General features: G+C 42.2%; 1 pseudogene; it reads left to right on the forward strand.

Moving 5' to 3' along the window:
• Window positions 1–1,780: 1,780 nt before the first annotated feature.
• On the forward strand, window positions 1,781–21,717 carry LOC134477091 (zinc finger protein 470-like; annotated as a pseudogene).
• Window positions 21,718–22,798: the final 1,081 nt, after the last annotated feature.

Raw genomic sequence — 22,798 nt, forward strand, 5'->3', positions numbered from 1 at the left:
AATTTCAGCCCATACTCTTAAGTGAAATAAATTGGACACACATGTATAAAGACCCTACCTTATTTCTCTGGTACAAAATAAGACACCATCTTATTTCGCTGGTATGAAAAACCAAAAGTGTAAACAAGGATCAAAATGTATAATAGATATTGGAAAATGGGAAAATAATTTTCCAATTAGAAGGAAAAAAGGGAAGGAGGAGGGGGAAAGGAGAGATAAAGAATAGAAAGGAAAATGGAAACAAAGCTTTTTTAAAAAACGAGGGGAAGAAGGAGTTCAGGGAAATACAGCAAAGTGAGAGAAAATGAAGAAGCACTATATATCAGGTACAGGTACAAATTCCCTATGATGCATGTTATCATTATGTATATCTAAAATGTGCCAATAAAATAAATAAAAAGGGCTGGGGATGTATCTCAGCATTAAGGCCTTGTGTGCAATCTTTAAAAGAGCAATAAATAAAGAAATAAACAAAAACAGAGTTCATTGCAGTTTATGGCTCCAGCAACATCTGTTTCATGTAAGCTGATCTTGACTATGATTTCAGTTTGGTTATTTCCTTTGTGCCTATATCTTTTTTTTTTCTAGGCTCCCGTGTCCTATATCTTTGATGTATCAAGAAGGGTTGTTGATTTTTATTTTGTTGAATATTTTTCTAGTTGTGAAGATTGAAGCTTTCCAACCTTTTCATATCTCATAACTAAAACAAAAATATCAGTAACATTTTTATATAAATCAACCACAAAAATGTATATACTGAAATGGCATTTATAGTCCCTTACAAAAAGCACCCTCACAGCTAAATTTAGCTTCATTATGTAGCCTAGGGACGATGAGCGAAATCAGATCCAGAAAAGCCAGTGTGACTGAGTGGGATTAGGTGATTATGTCTGGAAAGGAGAAATCCTTTTGTAGTGCCGTGCAGTAGACTAGTCAGTATCTGTGATCCTGGGTCTTGGTCAGCTGGGTCTGCTATACCCAAAATGACACAGACAGGTAGGTTTCTTTAGGTAGAAACAGGTAGGTTTCTCACAATTCTAGGGTCTGGGAAGTCAAGGTCAGAGGTACCAGCAGTGTCAGATCTTGTTGAGGCTGTCTTCTTGGCTTTCAGGCTGCTGTGTGGTCACACAGTTTTCCTTTCTGGGTGTGAGAGCATGATAACCTTCCTTAATACACCCTTATGAACTAATGTAAATCCCTTCATTTTCCAAAAGCCCCACCTTCTAATAGCATCAGTCGGAGATAAGTGATTCAGCATCTGATAACTGGGAGGATACAGTGCATAACATGCTGTCATCATTAGACTGCTGATCTTAATTTAAGTGTTTTAAAACTAAAAACCTATGTACCCAATACTCTTTAGTCACTCAAACTATAACCCAGGACCAGACTGAAGCTGCGTGGCTTCTTGGAATTCTTCTAGTAGGGGGAAAGAGAAAGGAGTAAGATGACAGTGCACTGTGTCAGAGGACAGAACCTCCACTCTCGGACTGGCACAGTTTCTGCAGCTTCACCTAATAGGAACTGTATTTCCCAGGGTCCCTTGTGGTAGGGATTTGGCTACTTCTGGCGAGGACCGGAAGTTGGGTCCAGGAACCGGAAGATGCTGAGGAGGGAACTCAGGCGGGAGACTAGCAGGGAGGCAGCGGCGACGTGTTGTTGCTGTCACCACGAGCGGTGCTTGAGGCCGGGTTGCATGAAGGCTGAAGCGCCTCAGGGCTGGGCACCTTCCTGCCTCCGCGCCTTGGTGGACTCGCGCGGCGTCCGGGTGGGCGCGAGAATGCGCGATATGCAGAGTGAGACCCCACCATTGGCCTGGAGGAGGTGACAGACGGGCTGGGTGGGGCCGGAAGTGGGTTTAAGATTTGCAGGGCGCGGTCCTTGAGGGGCCGAGTGCTGGATGAGGTTTCCAGCTTTGAAGTTGACCCTGGAGCCAGACCGTAAGGGGCCCTTAGTGTGAAGGTGGGTTCAGAAAGGGACTCGGGCTTGCCGGGAGTCCCGTCACCAGGCCCTGGCCAGCCCACGTCCAGCTCCTGTGGGTGACCATGGAGAGAGTGCTTCGCACTGCAGTCTGACACCTCGTGTTCTGTTGTTCTCTCAAGACTCAGTATTTAGGTTTTACGTGTCAGATTCTATCTTGTCAGCTTGGATGGGACTTGAGAGGCAGGTGACAGTCACAGCTTCATCTGAAAGTGGCGAGTGGTTCCATCACCTTCTAGCGAGTGCAGGAAGATAGCCCCATTTCTGAAACTTACCGTCATTGAAGAAGGAGAATTGCTATCCATACCTGTATTGTTTTTTGTTGGCTTTACGGCGTGCAATAGAGTAGATAATATTTAGTGAGTCCTTTCTGTGTGTCAGATGCAGATCTAAGACCTTTTGGAAGCATTAACTCTAATCTCTACCATATTACGAAGTACAAGGGTGATTGAATATGGTGAATATTTAAATTAAAAAATTATTACTGACTGTAAAAGAGGCATTGTCTTTAATCCCCCTCAGAATACTATCCCTCCCTTCAACCATACCTGTCCCGTCATTCTTGATGCTTTCTGAAGCGGTTTTGGGAGTCCTCTTTTGTGACTGTCTTTAGTGGCACTCTTGTGGCTGCCTCTGTGTCCTCTTGTTTCCCTTGTAGTAAGTTTCTTTTCTTTTCTGAAACAGAGAAAAAGTAATTATTAGTAAGTGGAAGAGCCAGGATCCAGATGCAGGATGGACTGTGTCCAGCATCTCCTTGGGCACAGACTATCATGTAATCCTGAGTGACTGCCTGAGGTGGGTGTTCCTAAATACTTTGGACAGTTGAAGAAACCAACCCCGAGATGGTTAAGTAATGTCAGATCCCATGATCTCCACTGAGCAGGGTTGGGGCTTTCTTAAACTTTATGACTCTCAATATGTGTTTGCCTTTTTTTTGCTTTATTTGTTTGTTCTATTGAGACAACATCTCATTATGTAGCTCACACTGACCTTAAACTCATGACAGTTTTTTGGTCCATTTTTCTGTAATGAGTAGGGACCATTTGTTACATCAAAGGTAAGGCCTTTCTCCATGCGTGATTGGATTCTTCAAGGAATTAATCTCATAGAGTCTTTATACATCCTGCTCTGTAGCATAGAGGCATATTTTCTGCTGTTTTCTTGGGCTAATAACCTGGGTGGTGGAGTCAAAAAGATACAGGTTGATGAGTTTTTCTCACAATAATACTCTATGATTTATGCAAAAGTTTTCATCTCCCAGAGATTTTATTTGTAAAACAGTGACAGTATTCCCTGCTTTTTAAAAAAGATTGATTAAAAGATTCATATATATGTTAATATAAATAATACATACTGCATACCTCATACATTGCTGATGCTGAATGAGTGACTTTGAGAGCTATTACGTTCTTGAAAACCTAAAGCAGAGGGAAAACCCAGGTGTAAGATATAGGTCTCCCAATGAGTACTTGGTATATGGGGTTTAGGGGAGATAAAAATGGAAGCCAGGTGAGAGGGTTTGTATGCTGTAGTTTTAGTGCTGGTTGGTGTTACAATTCTTTTGTCTTCCTTCAGTGCTACACTGTCAGGGTAGCATTCTTCTCCACCTGAAGGGCGAGCAAGAGGGGGAGTTGACAGGAATAGAACTGGTCAAAGCCATGTCCCTGGTGAGTGAGTATCTCTTCCACTAAAAGTCTTGCTTTTCAGGATTTTTCAGGGTTTTTTTTTGAAAATTGTCTATTTTAAGTGTTCTGCTGCGGGCCAGTTTCTGATTTCCTTCTTATCTTTTGGATGACAGGAATACAGACAGATTTACCCAGTCCAGTCTTCTCTGGGGCTCTTCCTCTTCCTACTTGGTGTTTATTTTTTATTCAAGAAGTAGTTCAGTCTGAGCCCTTCATTATTTTCCTCAGGGTTTTTGTAGGCATCTGACAAAGCAAAAGTATTGACCTTGAAGGAAATTTGATTGTCACTGTGTGCCTGGCCCCTATGTCTCTGTCCTGGCTTGCAGAGAGCTTTCTGTGAGAGAAGTGAAGACACAGCAGATGTTCACTCTGTGGTAAATGTGGCAGGCTGGCATAGATTTGCTGTGTAGCAGTGGGACGGCATCATTAATAGACCATGTAGACAAAAATCTGCCCCCTCTTCTGGCTTGGTGGTTCTCTGAGCCATGCCACACTGTTTACAGGAAGTAGTCTATTTCATGTTGGCTCCTTTTTGGCTCCTTAGTGAGGGGTCTTTGTGCAGAATATGGTCTGCATAACTGTACCACTACTGAAAGGAAGAGGTTGGCAGGCTTTCATGGACGGAGATTCCTGAGTTGCATCTTGAGGAAAGTAGAGATCTACAGGAAAAGATGGAACAAGTGTCATTCTGACTGGAGTATTCAGAGGTTTCCCTCACCTCTTGACTGGTACTGTCAAGGTTCTAAATCCTTTTTTCTTTCTAGGATGACTACCAGTATCTTCTTACTCATAGGAAGATTGTTGCCAGTTTAGTCATTTAGAGGAAGGCTATGTAGTGATCTTTGTTTTTGTTTTTGAGACAGATTGTTACTATGCAGTTGGACTGGTCAGCCTTGAACTCACTATATAGCCTAGGCTGGCCTTGAATTTGTGGCAGCCCTCTGGCTTCAGCCTTCTGAGTGCTGGGATTATAGATATGTGTCAAACATGCCCAGCCTTGTAGTGATCGTTCTTGTAGTTGAATTTTTGCGTTTATCTCTGATTATGTTCTTCAGTTAAATCCCTATTTTTCATTTTTTGTGAATGAGAGTTCCAGAACATTTTTAATGTTAGTATTTTTAAGACCAACAATAAAAGCTTGAGAGCTGTGATTTATATTCTGATTAAGATGAACTAATTTCACCAGCAAATTGACTAAGAAATCATGCAAATCAGTTCATAAATTTAGAAAATTAATCAAATAAAAATTAATTTAGAGTCAACTTTTTTTAATAGCAGAGACACAATGAACAATTTATGTTAATACAAAATTCCTTTTCTAGGGGTCATGAAAAACTTATACTACTATTAGAACTTGTTTCCTAGAGCACTTGTAAACATTTTAAACAAAGGTATTATTTTAAGAGCAGAATATGACTTAGTTACTTTTTGTCATTGCTGAGATCGAATACCCAAGGTTAAAAGAGGGAAAGATTATTTTGCTCACAATTTGTAGAGGTTTCAGTCCCTAATTTTCTGGCTCCAAGGCAGGGTGACATTGCAGAGGAGAAACAGTTCATGGTAGTCAGAAGATAGCAAAAGCAGCAAACCAGTGACAGTTGTGTTTCTCTTCTGTCTTATTTAAGCTGCTCACCCTTAGGGCAGATTAGCAGTCACGATCTTATCCTAACACTGTATCCTCCAACCCAGCATAACATGCTCTAGATGCAATCATCTCTGAAAAGCCCCAGCTGTGACTGCTGGGGCTTGTGGGGACAGCTAGACGCAAACCATAACAGCAGCAAAAAGTTTTGTAATGTGGGCTGCAGGGATAGAAAGTCTGGATCCACTAAATACTCATTACACTGCCTTAACTTTAGTTTCCTCGACTGTAAAATGGACATAGTAATAAGAGTCTAATTTATGGGACTGTTGTAAGGATCAACGAGTTAATATATTTTAAGTATTTAAGTAGAAGTATCTGGCATGTACCAAGCACATTAGAAGATATGCTGTACAAGCACTACAGTGGAAGGGATGCTATACAAGAGCTACAGCAGAAGGGATGCTATACAAGAACTACAGCAGAGGGGATGCTATACAAGAGCTACAGTGGAAGGGATGCCATACAGGAACTACAGCAGAGGGGGTGCTATACAAGAACTACAGTGGAAGGGATGCTATACGAGAACTACAGCATAAGGGATGCTGCACAAGAGCTACAGCGGAAGGGATGTTATACAAGAACTACAGTGGAAGGGATGCTATACAAGAAATACTGAATATTATGATGCTTTTTATTCATTTATTATTTATTTAGAAATTAATCACTCACACTGAATTTGATAAGGTCATGGTTGTGAGTGAGATGGATTAAACACATAGTCTAGCTTGAATTTATCATTGAAAGCTGCTATAAAACCAGGACAGCCTGCCTGCAGCAGGAAGTTGGGGTCTCCGAGAAGAAACTGGTAACAGACAGATTGGGCAAGAAGTTCCAAATTTATAGTGCCACTGCTGTGATGTACAGTAATACCTCAGTTCACAGACACTTCTGTTCCCAAATGAAAGCTTTTGACAAAATTTTATTTCTGTTTGCAAGCTCCATTTTGGATAACACATAAACTATGGCCATCTCCCTGTAAACACAAACACAGCCATCTTCTCCAAAATCATAAAACAAATTAAGTCTGTGAACAAGATACCACTGTATTTCCCTTCTGGTCTTCAGTATCTTCCGAATGGGTTCCACAGGCCCTAAATCCAGTAGTGGGTATGACATGGGCAGAAAGAACTGATAGTGACTAAAGAATTTTTATAAAAAATTTTTTTGGTATTTTTTGAGACAGGGTCTCTGCAGTTTAGGCTGGCCTTTCCTGGAGCTCATTTTGTAACCCAGGCTGTTCTCGAACTTGCAGCAGTCCTCCTGCCTCAACAGCCTGAGTGCTGGGATTACAGGTGTGCACCATCATTCCCAGCTTATATAAATGTTTTTACTTAGATTTTTTTCTTTTTCTTTTTTTGATACTACTTTTTTCTTATTTTAATACTACTTGCTATGTAGTGCAGGCTGGCTGTAGCCCAGGCTGGCGTCAAACTCATGGCCATCCTCCCACCTCAACCTTTTGAGTGCTGGGATTATAGGCATGTGCCACCATACCCAGCTACTTAGGGTTGACAAAAATGAAATCACAAAATAAACTGAAAATCTTCCAGCAGTTGTAGAGTGAAAGATTGCCATTACCTTGCTGGCCAGTTAGGAAATATGATCCATGCAACAGAACACAGGTTGTATGACATGTTTTACATTGCATGACTTCCCCTGGTACTTCTCAGAAGAGTATAAAAGATAATTTCCAAACATTCTCCCCATATATATTTTTCTAGGTAATATTTGCTTTCAATTTTTAGGCACAACTCTTAACATCTCAAGAACATGTAAGATTTCTTAGAAAATATTGTGGAGGTTGAAATCATGTTCATCAGCACTGTTCCTTGAAACTTCCTCTCACTTTTCCAGAGCTCCTTAATTTCTCCGTGTGAAGAAATGACCCAACTCCCAAATGGATACCGCATTTCACATGGTTTGACTCTTGATTACAGCTTGTGTGGATGTAGTGAGTGTACATTCGTGGGAGAATGTGTTCTCACTGTTGTAGAGTGTCTCATTTTCTGCTAGTGTGTGCTCTACACCCAGGCAGACAGTTGTTCAGTAACTACCTGATGGACTATTTAGACCCTTGGTGCAGTTATTGATGAGATTTTTATTGCATCATGAGAACATCATAACCTGTTATCTGGAGTTTCATGGTAATGTGCACAGTGACTGGGCAGGACTGCATTTGTGTCATTTTAGGATTTAGTGACTTTCACAGATGTGGCCATAGCCTTCTCCGAGGGTGAATGGGAATGGCTGAATCTTGCTCAGAGAAGTTTGTACAGGAAGATGATGCTGGAGAACTACCAGAACTTGGTTTCAGTAGGAAAGGATGGTGTTCTTTCTTTTGCCTCTCCATGACTCAGCAGCCTTTTATCCTTTATTGCATTTTCCTGATAGTGTCCCTCTTTCTCTAATACCTATAGCGTACTCCACTTTCATACGTTCTGGGCAGGTCTTTGCACTTTTAAACCAGATGTGATGGAGAGCGGAGAAGATGGTGGATAGATAACAGCAGCTATAGTGGCTCTCTGAGATAGCTAGCTTAGATTCCAGGAATGGTGTGGTGTGGGGAATCCTAAGCAGGGGGAGATATACCCTGCCGACCCAGGAATGAACTAAGCTGAGAGAAATCAATTTGAAATGCAATTCTGGTGCTACGACTGGAACAGCTAAAGTCTCAGTGCCGCTGCTGGAACCCGCACCTCTGGAACCCACGGCTTGAGTTCCCTGCCACTGCTGCTGTATCTGAATTGGCACAGCAGGGATAGAGACACAAAAGCTCTGAGAGTGGAATCGGTGAACTGAATTGAGAACAGAGATGGCAGGGAGCCCTGCATTGACCTGCAGTGAGTGAGAGGAACGGGGACCCTTCCATAGACTAGGAGGTTCCAGCAGAGGACATTCTGGGGCTGGGCAGACTAGCCGGAACAGGATGCTGCAGTGACTTCAGTCACATGTTCCCCTCTCAAGCAGGATTGGTGGGGAGCACTTGACCTGGGTAACGCCATGGACTAAGACCCAGTAAGCTAGCCCAAACCAGGTCCCTGCACCTGGAAGTGCACCATAATGCAGTGAAGCCTTCAGCAGGTTGACTAACCTGGAGGGGTGGGCCCAGCATAGGCTGCCCCGGTCTGTGTCTCCCTAGTACAACTGCAGTGGGTGGGAACACCTAGCTGGTGTGATTCAAACAAACTGTAAACAACAAAGAAAGAAACTGGGCCTCCTATATACACCTGAATTGAAGGAACAAAAAAATATGAGAAGAGGAGGCAACAAGAAAGGGTCCTTGGTCCCCAATCCTGAGAACACTGATCCTGGAAAGGTAAATGCAAAGGAGAATGAGGACAGAAAACATGCAGTATCAGGCATGGAACCAGGAGACTTAAAGTGATATCTCCGGGACCTCGTAGATAAGTTCAAAAGTGAAGTATTTAACCAAGTAAAGCAAGATATAAGCAGAATAGTTAAAGAAATGCTAAGTACCTCAAAGGAAAAAAAAAAACAGATGGTGGAATGGAAGAACAGAAAAAAAGGGGAGAATTGTTTGATAGATAAAATAGAGAAAACATAGAATACATGAAGTAGGTTCAAAGAGATTACCAGGAAACTAAAAACTCTATTGAAAGCTGGCATAACAGCTTGAAAGAAACTAAGTATAGATTATCTAGAGGACAGATTTGTAATGTGTCCGACCCAGGAATGAACTAAGCTGAACTAAGCATGAAAGGAAAAACTTCTTAAATATAATGAAACAAGGATCCTAAAATGGCGGCTTGCTAGGGGATCGGGTGGACAGTCTCTCCGGAGAAATCATATTAGATGCTAGAATATGACAACATGGAGAGGGCCAGATGAATGGATAATGATTCTTATTAACCAAGACAGCACGGCTGGAGGATTTAAAGACATTCTGAGACTGCGAAGGCTGATAACAGGAGGCTGCAAATCCTGTGCCTTTAATGCAACAAACTGACCTGTGGACCCAACAGGAAAAGCTGTGTTGGCTTTTGGTGACTGCTGGAAATTGAGACCCGGGACCCCAAGAAGCAGCCAGGACTGCCCCGCTGCACCAGAGGAGATTGTGAAAGGCTCTGGAGCTCCAAAGCTGAACGCTGTGCAGTTTTCTGACCATTCCATGCTGTGCCGGGAGCACAGTGAGGGCGAGCGGCGTGGTGTGCAGTAGACTCAAGAGGAGGACCTGCCCCGAGCCCTGGTGAGTACTGTGGACTGGGTCCCATGGCTGCTGGGGTTGGTCAGAGAACATCTTGGAACTGGGCAGAGGCCGCCACCACAGGGACATCAATAACACAGAGAGTCTGGCAGAAGACATCTTAGAGTTGGGCAGAACCTGTGGCTCGGTGACATCAAAGAGTCACCCCTGTAGAGAGATCTGGTGGAGGACATCTTGAAATTGGGCAGAGCCTGACGCCATGCTGGCTTCAGCGTCATACAGAGAACTAGTGGAAGACATCTTGAAATTGGGCAGACCCGCTGTCCTGGTGCTCCTGTTAGAGAGGTCTGGAAGAGAACAGCTGGGATTTGGGCAGAACCCTGTGCCATGGTGACATTAGTCAGTTGCTTTTGGCACAGAGAGAACTGGCAGGATCTGCTGGGGCTGAACCAAGCCTCTGCTTGGGGCCCAATAAGCAGATACAAAATAGTCACAACTCAGTGACATCCAGAAAGTACAGCCTGATTTACGGATTGACTGGCACAGAGGCTGGAGGCTAGCCTTACCACCCCTGCATCCCAGCCTACCCCAGATAACAGCAAATTGGGGAGGACAGCAAAAACTCAAGTCAGCATGCTTCTGAAAGGCCCTAAGCAATACAGAGAGGGCCAGAGACCCCCAGGACACTCCAGTCTGAAAGAATCCAGAAACATGACAAGAGATAAAAATAAAAAAATCTCCAGCTGCCTAACATGAGAAAATAAGCCCAGGAGAAGTAAACACTGAAGAGAACAAGCACAGTAACCATCCAATACTGGACACAACATCAGCCGAAATTAAAAAATACCTCCATGACCTCATAGATGAATTTAAAGCTGTACTCTTGACCCAAGTGAGGCAAGATATAAAGAGATTAATTAAAAAAATGACAAGCCCCACCCAAGAGAACACAGATGGAAGAACTGAGGAAATCAGAAATGAAAGAGAAACTTCTGAAGAAGAATTTAAACATAACTTAGAATACATGAAACAAATCCAAAGAGATTTCCAGGAAACTAAAAACTCCATTGAACACTGGCAAAATATCCTGATAGAAACTAAAGACAGCCTTCTGAAACTTGAAAGATTTATGGCATATGATCATGAAAGGAAAAGTATCTTAAAAATAACAAGGAACCAGAAAGAAACAATTCAAAGGATAGAAGATGACAAAAAGATACATAACTTAAGAATAAAGAATGTGAGTGAGGAAGCAGGAGCAACCAAAAATGAAATACAAAGAATATTCACAGATATATTAAAGCAAAATTTCCCATGTATAGCAAAAAGAAATGATATCCAGATAAAAGAGGCATACAGAACACCAGCCACCTACAACCAAAACAGATCTATGCCTAGACCTATAATAGTCAAGATTCCAGAAATCCACCAAAAGAACAGAATATTAAAAGCAGCCAGAGAAAAGAAGCAGATTACCTACAATGGGAAAGTTATCAAAATAACAACAGACTTATAAACACAAACTCTTAAGAAGGGAATGGGGAGAAATATTCCAAGTCCTGAGAGAAAATAATATGCAACCAAGGCTCATATACCCGTCAAAACTCTCTCTCAAAATTAATGGAGAAATAAGATGCTTCCAAGACAAGGAGGAACTGTAGGAGTTCATGGTCACCAATCCAACCCTACAGAGAGTGCTGAAGGACATTCCAGAGAAAGAGAGGAAGGGATACCAGGATCCCAGCAACAGTGGCAGAGAGGCCTCAATGAATGGGGCAGACAGTGGAATGAGGGAATAAGGCGGACAAATTATAGCAGAAAAGTGGAGTAGTAGACATGAGGCAGAGACGGTAAGCTATAGTCTTTAGTATAGACAGCTCTGAAACACTATAAAAAAAGGCAGAGGTCATTGTTAATAGTGTATCAGGATTTAAAAGACACAGTAGTCTTATCCACCATATGTAGTTTGAATTTAATTTGTTCTGGTCTGTCCACTCATGTCAGATTTGAGGGCACAGACATCTGACCCAAAAATAGCAGGTTATACCATGGTAACTATCCTTACTTTCCTATTAACTTAAACTGAAATCCTGTATTACTTACATTGTCTTACTATGACTGATCTTAATTGAATCTGAATCATAAGACCATGGGTTGGCCTTGGCTGATTTTATTTGAATTTGGTATGCTTGTTAGTATCAACCCTAAAAGTAGAGGCAACTACTCTGAAGATGACAAGATGTAAAGGATATCCATACTGGTATTAACTATTGACAGCTCTCAAATCCTACAATGCTTTCAAAGTTGTGTTTTTATAAAAATGGGTAATACTATGTTTAACTATATTAAGCCGGTGTTGTGGACAAATCTATTGAAAATAACAAGAGAAAACATAGTAACTACGGAAGATCACCTATATTGTGATCTTATATGTCTTATCCATTGCATGTTTTTCTAGGAATTTGTTTTGCTGTCTTGTTACGACTTGGTTTTCCCTATAATACAGAGAGGATAGATATAGATGTAGAAATTCTAACATGAGTTTTTTTCAAATTATTTATGGGAACAGATTATATAATGCAAGATGTAATGAACAGATACTCTGAAGAAGAGATGCTAAGAAACACAGTGCTAATTTTGTAGCATTAAGAAATAAATTTCTAGCAATACTATTGTTCGCTGATTAGAATGACATTGGTCTGGTCTCTTGAGTTCAATTTCAGCATATGTGGAGATGGGACGGCTACCAAGAAGAGAGTGAGAGATGCAATGGTAGTTATTGTCTTCCCTAATGTTGGATCTTAAAGACCTAAAAAGCCTTCATCATCCTGTAATGATTTGATTAGTTTTATAATATGCAATAAGTATATAAAGTGGGTGAAGATGGGGACAACTATTTGTAAGAAACTAGAGACAATTAGATAGACAGTGAAGATCTCCAGTGGACTTGCTTTGAAATCTGTATTTCTTTAAATTGTTTTTTTTTAACCGTTTTGTTCTGTTTTGATATGTTTAATCTTACCCTCTTTGAGATGTAAAACAAGTGTGTAGGACTGATAACCATATTACTGAGTTTTTGTTCGATATTGAGCAGAACTGTTTGTAGTGTCACTTTTTGAATGTCATTCTAAATACTTTAATTTTGTAACCTGAACAGCTATTTCTAAGATGACAATATGTAACTTATCAACCAGCGATTTCTTGCCATTTGTTTTTCTGTAATTTTGTATTATTTCTACCCTTTTTTATCTCCATGTATTTTTTGTTTCCTTTTCTTTAAATAAAAAAAAAATAATGAAACAAGCAGTAACAATACAATGGTTAGAAGATGATAAGAGGTTCTATAACTTAAAGAGTTAAGAATGTAAAAGAAGCAGAGATACAAACAAATGAACTGCAAAGTCTATTCACAGAAATAATCAAGGAGAACTTCCCAAATATAGGAAAAGATAAAGATGCTCAGATGTATGAAGCATACAGAACTCCAGCCACCTACAATCCAAACAGAGCTACACCCACGGATGTAATAATAAAAATTCCAGAAATCCAATATAAGAACAGAATATTCAAAGCTGTCAGAGACAAGAAACAGATCACTTACAAGGGAACATCCATCAGAATTACAGCAGACTTCTTGGCACAAACCATCAAATCAAGAGCATGAGGCGAAATAATTCAAGCTTTGAAAGATAATAACCTCCAGCCAAGATTGATGTATTCTGCACAACTGTCCCTAGAAATTAATGGAGAAACAAGGTCCTTCCAGGAGTAAGAGGAACTAGGGGAATTTGCAACCACAAATTCAGATCTACAGAGAATACTGCAGGACATTCTAAAAGAGAAAAATACCAAGATTCCAGAAACAGTGGCAGAGAGGCCATAATGAATGGAGAAGAAAGCAAAATGAAGACGACAGACTGACAACTAATGACAGAAAAAGAGCTCAACAGAAATGAGGCAGAGAAGGTTGGATATAATTTCTAATATAGATGGCCTAGATACACTAACTTAAGGGAAAAAAGAGAATTTCAGGCAGAGTGGATCAAGAGATAGGGTCCACTGAGAGGCTCTTTATAGGGAGTATAATTAGCCTGAAGAAAGTTATATGGACCAAAGTCAAACATGAGAAAACAGAACTCAATGTGATAGGGAACCAGGAAGTAATAGGGGTAACTAGATCAGTATTTATGGATAGGTTGAACAGACAGGCTTAATAAATGAAAAAATATAACTAGAAATCCAGCCTAGGAGTGAGAAAGTTCAGAAACACTTAGGTAAATAGCAGGTTGCCCCTCCAAATACAAAATGGTGAGTGTTGGGGAGACCCAAAAATACACAATTCATTTTGGGGGAATAGTCTTTTAAAAAACAGCAAAAGATACAGCTAGTAGTGTATCAGGAATTAAAACCTCTATTACTCACACCACTCTGCTTGGTTAGAACTTGCTCCGTCCGATCTGAGGGGCACAGACAGCTGTCCATAGCACAGAGGACATCTTTAATTTCCTATTAACTCAATCAGGATCCATGTATGACTTATACTGTTGTGTCATGACTGATGTTAGTTAAATCTGACTTGTTTGATTGCTGCTTATTACTGACAGATTTTATTCAAAACTGTAAGGTTCATGGTATCAAGTTGAGGAATATAGACAACTATACTGAACATGACAGTGATTCACTATGATATCCATTCTGATTTGATTGATGCCTGTTTTTGTAGCTCTACACTATCTACAAAGTTATATTTCTGTTAATCCTGTTATGTACTGATATGTTCAATTATACTTTATCTGATGACATAGCCAGTTCTGTTGATGATAACAAGAAACAGCACAGTGACCTTGGTAGTACTCCTTATATAGCAGATTTATATGTCTTTTTATTTTTATATGTCTACAGGAAAAAGTTTAGTTCTGTTCTGCTTTGTTATGTTTCTCCCTCTAATATATAAAGGCTAGAAATACATGTTAAGACTCATGCTTACATAAAACCTATAAGCAGTTTATGAGAACTGATCTGTTGACACATGATGAAGTGAACAAAAACTTTGAAGGAAATAAAGTAGCACTGCAGTACCCAGTGCTGATTCCGGAGTGTTATGATGTGAAATCCAGCCATATGATTAATCTTTGTTCAGAAGTGACCGGAGCCGCGGGAGACAGGAGACCAAACTCGAGCAGGATCAGCTCTCAAACTTTATTGCGTACAGCGAACCGGACCTAACAAGGTCCGCCACCCTCAACGTTGGTTCCTCTTCCACCCGTTGGGGGCAGGAACAGCCTCTTATAAGGGGAAGCAGTATCCAATCACAGAGAAGCGCGTCTAACAAGCTGATAGGCTAGCGTCACGGGTAACTGGGCAGACATGACAATTTGGCGGGCTTGTTCAGGCCGGGAAGAACCCGGAAGCAGGAAATGGGCGCCATCATAGGCGGCTTCCCACATCTCCCCCTTTTTTATTTATTAAAATAGGATGGTCTGTGGGTCCCTCCAAGGTGTCTATGACCTTGTTGCTGTTAGACACCTAGGAGTGGGCCTACCTTGTAGACCGAGGCATGAGAGAATGTAGAGGTCTACACCCTGCTGTGCATCACCCTGTTTTGTGCATATCCTTGCGCCAGGACCATGCTCAAGGTGAGTGGTTCATTTTTTCGCAGGGCCAGGCTTTTGTGAACCGAACCTGGATGCATATAGACATTCATTCCTGCCTTCCCCCCAACCTTTGGGGCGGATGGCACTGTAGTACCCTTGGTCTCGCATCTCAATGCCAATAATTTGACTCCGGGAGGGACTCCTGGCCTTATAGGCCATGTATATCTGAGTGGAGCCTGTCTTAGGTTGACCGGGAGGGCTTTTCCCATCTTACCCGTCATTGGCTTGCCCACTCAGCTTTTATAGCTGATGTTCTGCAATGTGAAGGAGATATGCGGTGGCCTGCTGGCCTGATGGGCCACCTGCTGCCATTTGCATGGCTGCCATAGCTGTGATCTTAACCTGCTGCTGAGTTTGTATGAGGCGATCTAACAAGCATTTAATAACCACAAGCCCCACTAGGATGGCCACAGCAATCAGGATCCAAGTAGTCAGGTTGGGCCAGGAGAACCAGGAGGTGACGTGTTCCCACAAACTGGCTATAACACTGCCTAAAGTTGATAAATCAAACCTGACTGGACCTAGTTGGATACCGTCCATATTGTCAAGTTCCTGACCGACTATGAGGGACAAATTGTGAAACTTAGGTAGGTAGGTGTCTTGCAGCCAAGCTGTCATATTTTTAACAGTGTTGGTCAAATTTGTGCGGACAGGGGTGATTAATAGGAACCCACAGAATAGAAAAAGCTCCAAACCAGACATTTTAGTTTGTAGATGGTCTCGGGCGCTGAGCGTCGGTCCCAGAAGGGTCGAGTTGACTTGTGTCCGCGGGCTTATCCTCCTGTGCTTTATCAGGAACTGGTGGGGAGTTTACTGCTCGCGTCAATCTTTCCGGGACCCACAGTGGCTTGCGACCTGGTTCCTGTGGGAAGACACAAACCGCACCTCGGGTCCAACTAACCACTGGATCCGGGCCCATCCATTGTCCTGTAAGGACATCTTTCCATCTCACCAGCCCTTTGTCGGCCGGGGACGGGTTATTGTGCTCCATGGCAGGGGAATGATTATTGTGATTAAGGTTTAAAAAATTTATGGTAAAGAGTGCCAATGATATTCTTCCTTTGGGCGTTAGGCCATGGCCTATTCCCTCCTTTTGTTTTTGTAAGACACCCTTGAGTGTCCGATGGGATCGCTCAATGATGCCTTGTCCTTGGGGGTTGTAAGGAATGCCATGTTTAAGAGTGACCTCCATTTGTTGACAAAATGTCATAAAAATTTTGCTGGTATAGGCAGGACCATTGTCTGTTTTTAGTATATTGGGCTTTCCCCAAGCAGCCCAGGCTGCCAGGCATTGATTAATAGCGTGGGTGGCCCTTTCTCCGGGTTCTGCCGAGGCAAACATAACCTGAGAAGCGGTGTCAACCGAAACATGTACATATTTGAGTTTTCCGAATTCTGGGATGTGTGTAACATCCATTTGCCAAATATGATTGGGGCGCAGTCCTCTCGGGTTAACACCAATAGATTGTTGAGGTGAAGAGATCACACAGGCCTGCCAATGCCTCTAAAAGCGCCATGGTAAATTGCGTATTGGGCCCATAAGCTGAAACTGCGTCCTTGATAGCTTTAAGTTGTTTAATTTCTAAGGGCTCATAATATCCTCCTCCTCCCCTGCCTCCTACTTGTACCGGGAATGCATTGAGACCGGAACACTCAAAGGGAAGCCGCGACCATACCCTCTGGTGGAAGGAACGTCCTCCTCCCTCCCCAGATGGGGGCGCAGAAGGCAACCCAGGAAGTAGCTCTCCCTCTAACCAGGGCGGTGCCATAGGTTGTGGGCGCCCTCTGGCGGCCACGGGTGGAGGTGGCAGCCCAGGGAGCAACTCCTCTTCCGGCCACGGCGGTGCAGTAGGGCCTGGCGTCCTAAAGGGGGCGACCATGGGTCGCGAGCTTGCCAAGGAGCGGAAGGACCTAAGTTCCTCCCGCAAAACGGAGTAGCTCGGGCAGGGTGGTGTTTGGTTCCCCTTTTTATCTTCCCGAGCCCTAAGTTCCTCTTTTAACGGTGTAGGAGGGTCATGCTTAGCAAAGACGACCTCCTCTTCTGAGCCTTCCGAATCCGAATCAGAATCGGAGCCCTTGTGTTTCTCTGGAGGCCCAAAGTCAGGTGTGACTTCGGGCTCCTCCGAGCACTCGGATCGAGCTTTGTCAAGAGCCTGTCGGGCTGAACAAAGCCCGGGGGTTTGTTCGTCCGTCAGACAAGCCCTAATCAGTTCCCACAGGGGTAAAACCATGGGATCCAAGCGTCCCTCTTCTCGGGCGCATCTAAGATCCCCTCCTAACTTCTCCCATGACGGGAGGGTTAGAGAGCCCGTGGGCCAAAACCAGGCCAGAAATCTCGAAAGGGTGACCCGGTTTATGTAGATGCCTCGGGTCCGCAGCAGGACTCTTAGGGAGTCAGCGAGGGGTTTGCGAGCAGCGTTGCCCATAATGGCGAAGCGAAAGCGAAACAAATGCAAAGAAAAAAAAAAGACCGGCGTCCACCCGTGTGGCGCTCAAAATCTGTTAGGTGCGTCCACCCAACCCAGGCGATCCAGTACTCACCTGTCCCGGGAACCGCTGTATCTCACGTAGCTGATCAGGGTGAAGAGAAGAGGCGCTCGGGGCCTTCCGTTGTTATTGGGCCAGGTCCTCCATCGTACCGCAGGCGACAGCAATCGCACCTCCCGGCCGAAGAGGCACGTCGCTGAGTCTTTTACCTTTTTCCCTGTACGGGCCACCAGATGACCAGAGCCGCGGGAGACAGGAGACCAAACTCGAGCAGGATCAGCTCTCAAACTTTATTGCGTACAGCGAACCGGACCTAACAAGGTCCGCCACCCTCAACGTTGGTTCCTCTTCCGCCCGTTGGGGGCAGGAACAGCCTCTTATAAGGGGAAGCAGTATCCAATCACAGAGAAGCGCGTCTAACAAGCTGATAGGCTAGCGTCACAGGTAACTGGGCAGACATGACAATTTGGCGAGCTTGTTCAGGCCGGGAAGAACCCGGAAGCAGGAAATGGGCGCCATCATAGGCGGCTTCCCACACAGAAGGATTTTAATCTAATAAGTTATGTTAGGTCTCAACATAAATGGAGATATGGATAAATGTGTACATGTCTAAGTGTACAGGATTGATAGCCATAATACTTAGTTTTTGTTGGATAGTTGAACAGAACTGTTTGCAGTCTCCCTGGTTGAATTCCCATTTATATGTTCCACTTGTGTACCTTGAATAACTATTTATAGGGGGACAATATGTATACATCAGCTAATGATTTATTACTGTCTAATTCTTTTCTTTGAAAGTAAGTACTATTTCTGCCCACTTTCTATTTTGTTTTGTCTTTCTTTAAATAAAAAAAATTTCTAAGGAAAAAAATAAACCAGATGTGATTTCCTTACTGGAGCAAGAGGATCCCAGGGTAACACCAGGAGAGATATCAAGAAATCTGTGCTCTGTAAATACAGGGTAACTAGAGTTGGAGAACATGTTCTTAACAGTTTCTTGCTCTAATGTTTGTTGGAAAATATCTCATAAGTTCACTCCCAGATTGAGTAGTTCTTTTGAATGCTGCCACCTGTGTGGGTTTCATTTTTGTACCAAGGTGTGTTTTCTGAACTTCTGCTCATTCTATGTTTACTTAGCACTGCTCAAGTTCTGGATGATAATTATTGCTGATTCCAAACATTTCTGAATTGTTTCTAGACAAACTTCCTTTTGTTTTTTGAAATGTTTTAAATGGTTTCCTTTCTTTAAAGGTGAGCTTATCGTCTTAACAGATATTATAGCTACGAGGTGTGAAAAATACATTGGATATTTACATTTTTAAAAATTTATTACAGTAGGAGACACTGTAATATCATGAATCCCCCTCCAAATACTCCCTCTCACTTTGAACATGTTTGTCCCATCTTTTTTGCTAACTCCTGAAGCAGTTCTGGAAGTCTTTTTCCAGTATCTGTAGTTGTGTCGTTGTGGCTGCCTCAGTGTCCTGAACCAGTTGAAAATGCTTTTACTTTTCATGGAGTAAGAGCCAGAAGATGCATGGTTCTAGATCCAGTAAATAAAGTGGCTGAGGACACATCATAATGTTTTTACTTAACAGAAATTTCCATAAACATTTGTTCAATGATAAGGTGTTAAAATATGGTAAATGTTTAAATTAAACACTTACTATAGTTAAAGACACATTGCCATTAATCCCTTCAAAATACTTCCTCTCACTTTAAATGTATTTGTCCCTTTGTTCTTACCAGTGTATCCTTTTTTGTACGTATGTATGTACGTATTGGGTAGTGGGAATGGAACTCAGGACCTCACACTTTCCATGCAGGCACTGTGTCACTGAGCTAGATGCCCTGCCACCACTGTAATAATTTTTTTTAAAATGTAACAATTTTAATTTCCCATTGCATGTTCTTAACAAATATGTTATATATTATGATTTGTATCTGTAGAGATAAAAGTAGAAATACATGAATAAGAAAGAGATAGAGCTAGTGAAAATAAATACCAAAAAGGAAATTACAAATTTCAGTTACAAATCTGGGTACAAAATCTTGGATGAAAGTTAACATACTGTAATATACTATGACAAACAAAATTTTATTCTAGGAATGTAAAAGTGTTTGTATCATTTAAACTTACTTAAGAAATATCAAAAATACACCTTTTGTGAGCTTCAGTACCTGATTCATGTGTTTCATTTTAGAAATTTCCACGCTTCTAGCATTTAATAAAAAGTTACATTTGCCTTCTTAAGGCCTTTCAGACCTGGAGTATATGTGTTTGTCCAAAGAATTACCTTTAAACGAAGACATTTCTGAAGAAGCTTTATCCAAGGCAGGACCTGTATACTGTAACCCTGAAAGTTTTGCATTAGAGGAAGACTAGAAATGTAAGGGCTTGTTTGAGAGTGGCCCAGTGAGTCAGAAGACATGTTAAAAGCCAGAGGTGATCCCTCCTGTAGGTAACCCTTCTGAGAAGACTGACCACTCTATCACATCCGGGACAGACTTTTATCTGAGTACATCCTCTTATGTAAAGCAGATTTTTCCCATGGAAGAGAGAATATATAATTTTGATACAGATATGAAAACACAGTCAGTTGTGAGAAAACGCAAGCAAGTTTATGGAGAAAAGAAACTTTTAAAGTGTAATGACTGTGGGAAAACGTTCAACAGAATCTCAACCCTTACTCTTCATCAAAGGATCCACAGAAACTCTATGAGTGTGTTGAATGTGAGAAGGCCTTTAACCAGAGCGCTCATCTGGTTCAACATCAGAGAACACACACGGGAGAAAAACCACTTGAATGTAGTGAATGTGGGAAGGCCTTCAGCCAGAACGCTCATCTGGTCCAACATCAGAGAGTTCACACTGGAGAGAAACTTTACCAGTGTAAGCAGTGTGGCAGAGCCTTCAGCCAGCTTTCACACCTTGCTCAACATCAGACAGTTCACACTGGAGAGAAGCCCTATGAATGTACTGAATGTGGGAAGGCTTTTGGTGACTGCTCATCCCTAGCTCATCATTGTAGGATTCACACTGGAACGAGACCCTGTGAGTGCATTGACTGTAGAAAAGCCTTCCGACAGAATGTGGCCCTTATCATTCATTGGCAGTACTGTCACACTGGAGAGAAACCCTTTGATTGCACTGACTGTAGGAAGGCTTTCACCTACCACGTAGGCCTTGCCCAGCATAAGCTAATTGACTCTGGAGAGAGGCCGTACAGGTGTCAGATGTGTGGTAAGGCTTTTAGCCATGGCTCTTCCTTGACTGTGCATCAGATAATTAATACAGGAGAGAAGCCTTATGGGTGTATTATCTGTGAGAAAGCCTTTAGTCACCATGGCTCACTTACTCTTCATCAAAGGGTTCATACTGGAAAGAAACACTAAGAGTGTAAGGAGTGTGGGAAAGCTTCTCGGCAAAGCACACACCTCGCCCATCATCACAGAATTCATACAGGAGAGAAACCTTATAAATATGGGGAATGCAGCAAAACTTTTAGCCAGAATGCTCGCCTTGTGCAGCACCAGAAAGTACACAGAAGAGAGAAACCTTATGAGTGCCAGGAGTGTGGTAAGGCTTTCAGCCAGATTGCACACCTTCAGCACTAGAGGGTTCACACTGGAGAGAAGCCTTATGAATACACTGAGTTGGGAAGGCCTTTAGTAATGGCTCATACCATGTTCAGCATGAGAGACTGCACTCCGGCAAGAGACCATATGAGTGTCTTGAGTGTGGGTAGCCCTTCAGACAGAGGGCATCTCTGATTTGTCACCAGAGGTGCCATACTGGTGAGAAACCTTATGACTAGTGTTTGTGGCAAAGCCTTTGGCCATCATAAGTCCCTCACTCTACATCAGAGAATTCACATAGCTGAGAAACCTTATGCATGTAAGGAATGTAGCAAGTCCTTCAGCCGGATTGCCCATCTTACACTCCACGAAAGAATTTATACAGGAGAAAGATCCTACGAGTGTAAAGAATGTGGAAGAGCCTTCAGGCAGAGTGTACGTCTCACTCACCATCAGTGAATTCACACCAGAGAGCTGTCCTCTGTTATTCCCTCCTCAATCTCTTACCACCAAGTCCTGTAGATTCCAAATGCCTCTAGAACCTGCTTTTTCCCAGTCTTCATCCTGTCATCGTATTTCAAGACATAGCTATCTCATTTGGATTTCTGCAGTACCAACTTCTGTCCCTCTTGCTTTTCTTAAGTGCATTTCAGCACTATACCCAAATTAATCTTGGGTATCTCATATAATCTTGGGTACCTCATAAAATAAAAATGTATCTCATATCTTTCAGTTTAAAACATTCTCTTTGAAGTTGTATATACATACACACACATATATACACATATACATATATTTTGGGGTAATACATTTTAAGGGTTTAACACACAAGCTCTGATACAGTTAGTGAAAATAGATGCTAGGCATTAAGGTCGAGGTTTCCTTAAACTCTCATATTAAGCTCTAAGATAAAATAACGGTAGGTCAAATCTAAGAAACTTGTAGCTTTGGGCACATGGAGAACCTTTCTCTCAGTGGGAAGAAAAGGTTAATTCAGAATTGAGAGACTGCTGATGCACAAAACAGCTTGGTGCTTCACCACTTCTGTGAGGATACAGGTAGTAGGAGCACTGCTGGTGCACTATCACCTGACCTGACACAGAACAAGCTAACCAGGCAAAAGCCTCTGGTAGAACGTAGAACTAGCCAGTGGGTAGTAGAAGGATGCAGTAGATGACTACTATGCAGAGAATGGGCAATGGTAAAAACCTCAAAAAAGCACCTCAGACAGTTTCTGTGGTGTTAGAATTGTTCTCGAGCATTAGAAAATGCAGTAAGAGCTGGACATTGTGGCACATAACCATAATCCCATTCCTTGGGAGGCTGAGGCAGGAGAATCATTGTGAGTTTGAGATCAGCATGGGCTATAGAGTGAGTTCAAAAGCCAGCCTGAACTGCACAGTGTGACCTTGTCTCAAAAGGACTGAAAAACCATGCAGCAAGAATGTGCATCTTGCTCCACAAAGTTGAACATACCAAAACAGGAAAATATATTGCAGTTAATTTTGTATTTAGATCTTAAAATTGAGCTCATTTTAAAACTATTATAAGAAGGCTGGACATGTGCCTCAATTAGAAATAGTTGGATGAAGATGTTATATAT

Source organism: Cavia porcellus, unplaced genomic scaffold, assembly GCF_034190915.1.
Source record: "Cavia porcellus strain 051 isolate PalLab524CR breed Dunkin Hartley unplaced genomic scaffold, mCavPor4.1 scaffold_7, whole genome shotgun sequence".
NCBI classification, from domain to species: domain Eukaryota; kingdom Metazoa; phylum Chordata; class Mammalia; order Rodentia; family Caviidae; genus Cavia; species Cavia porcellus.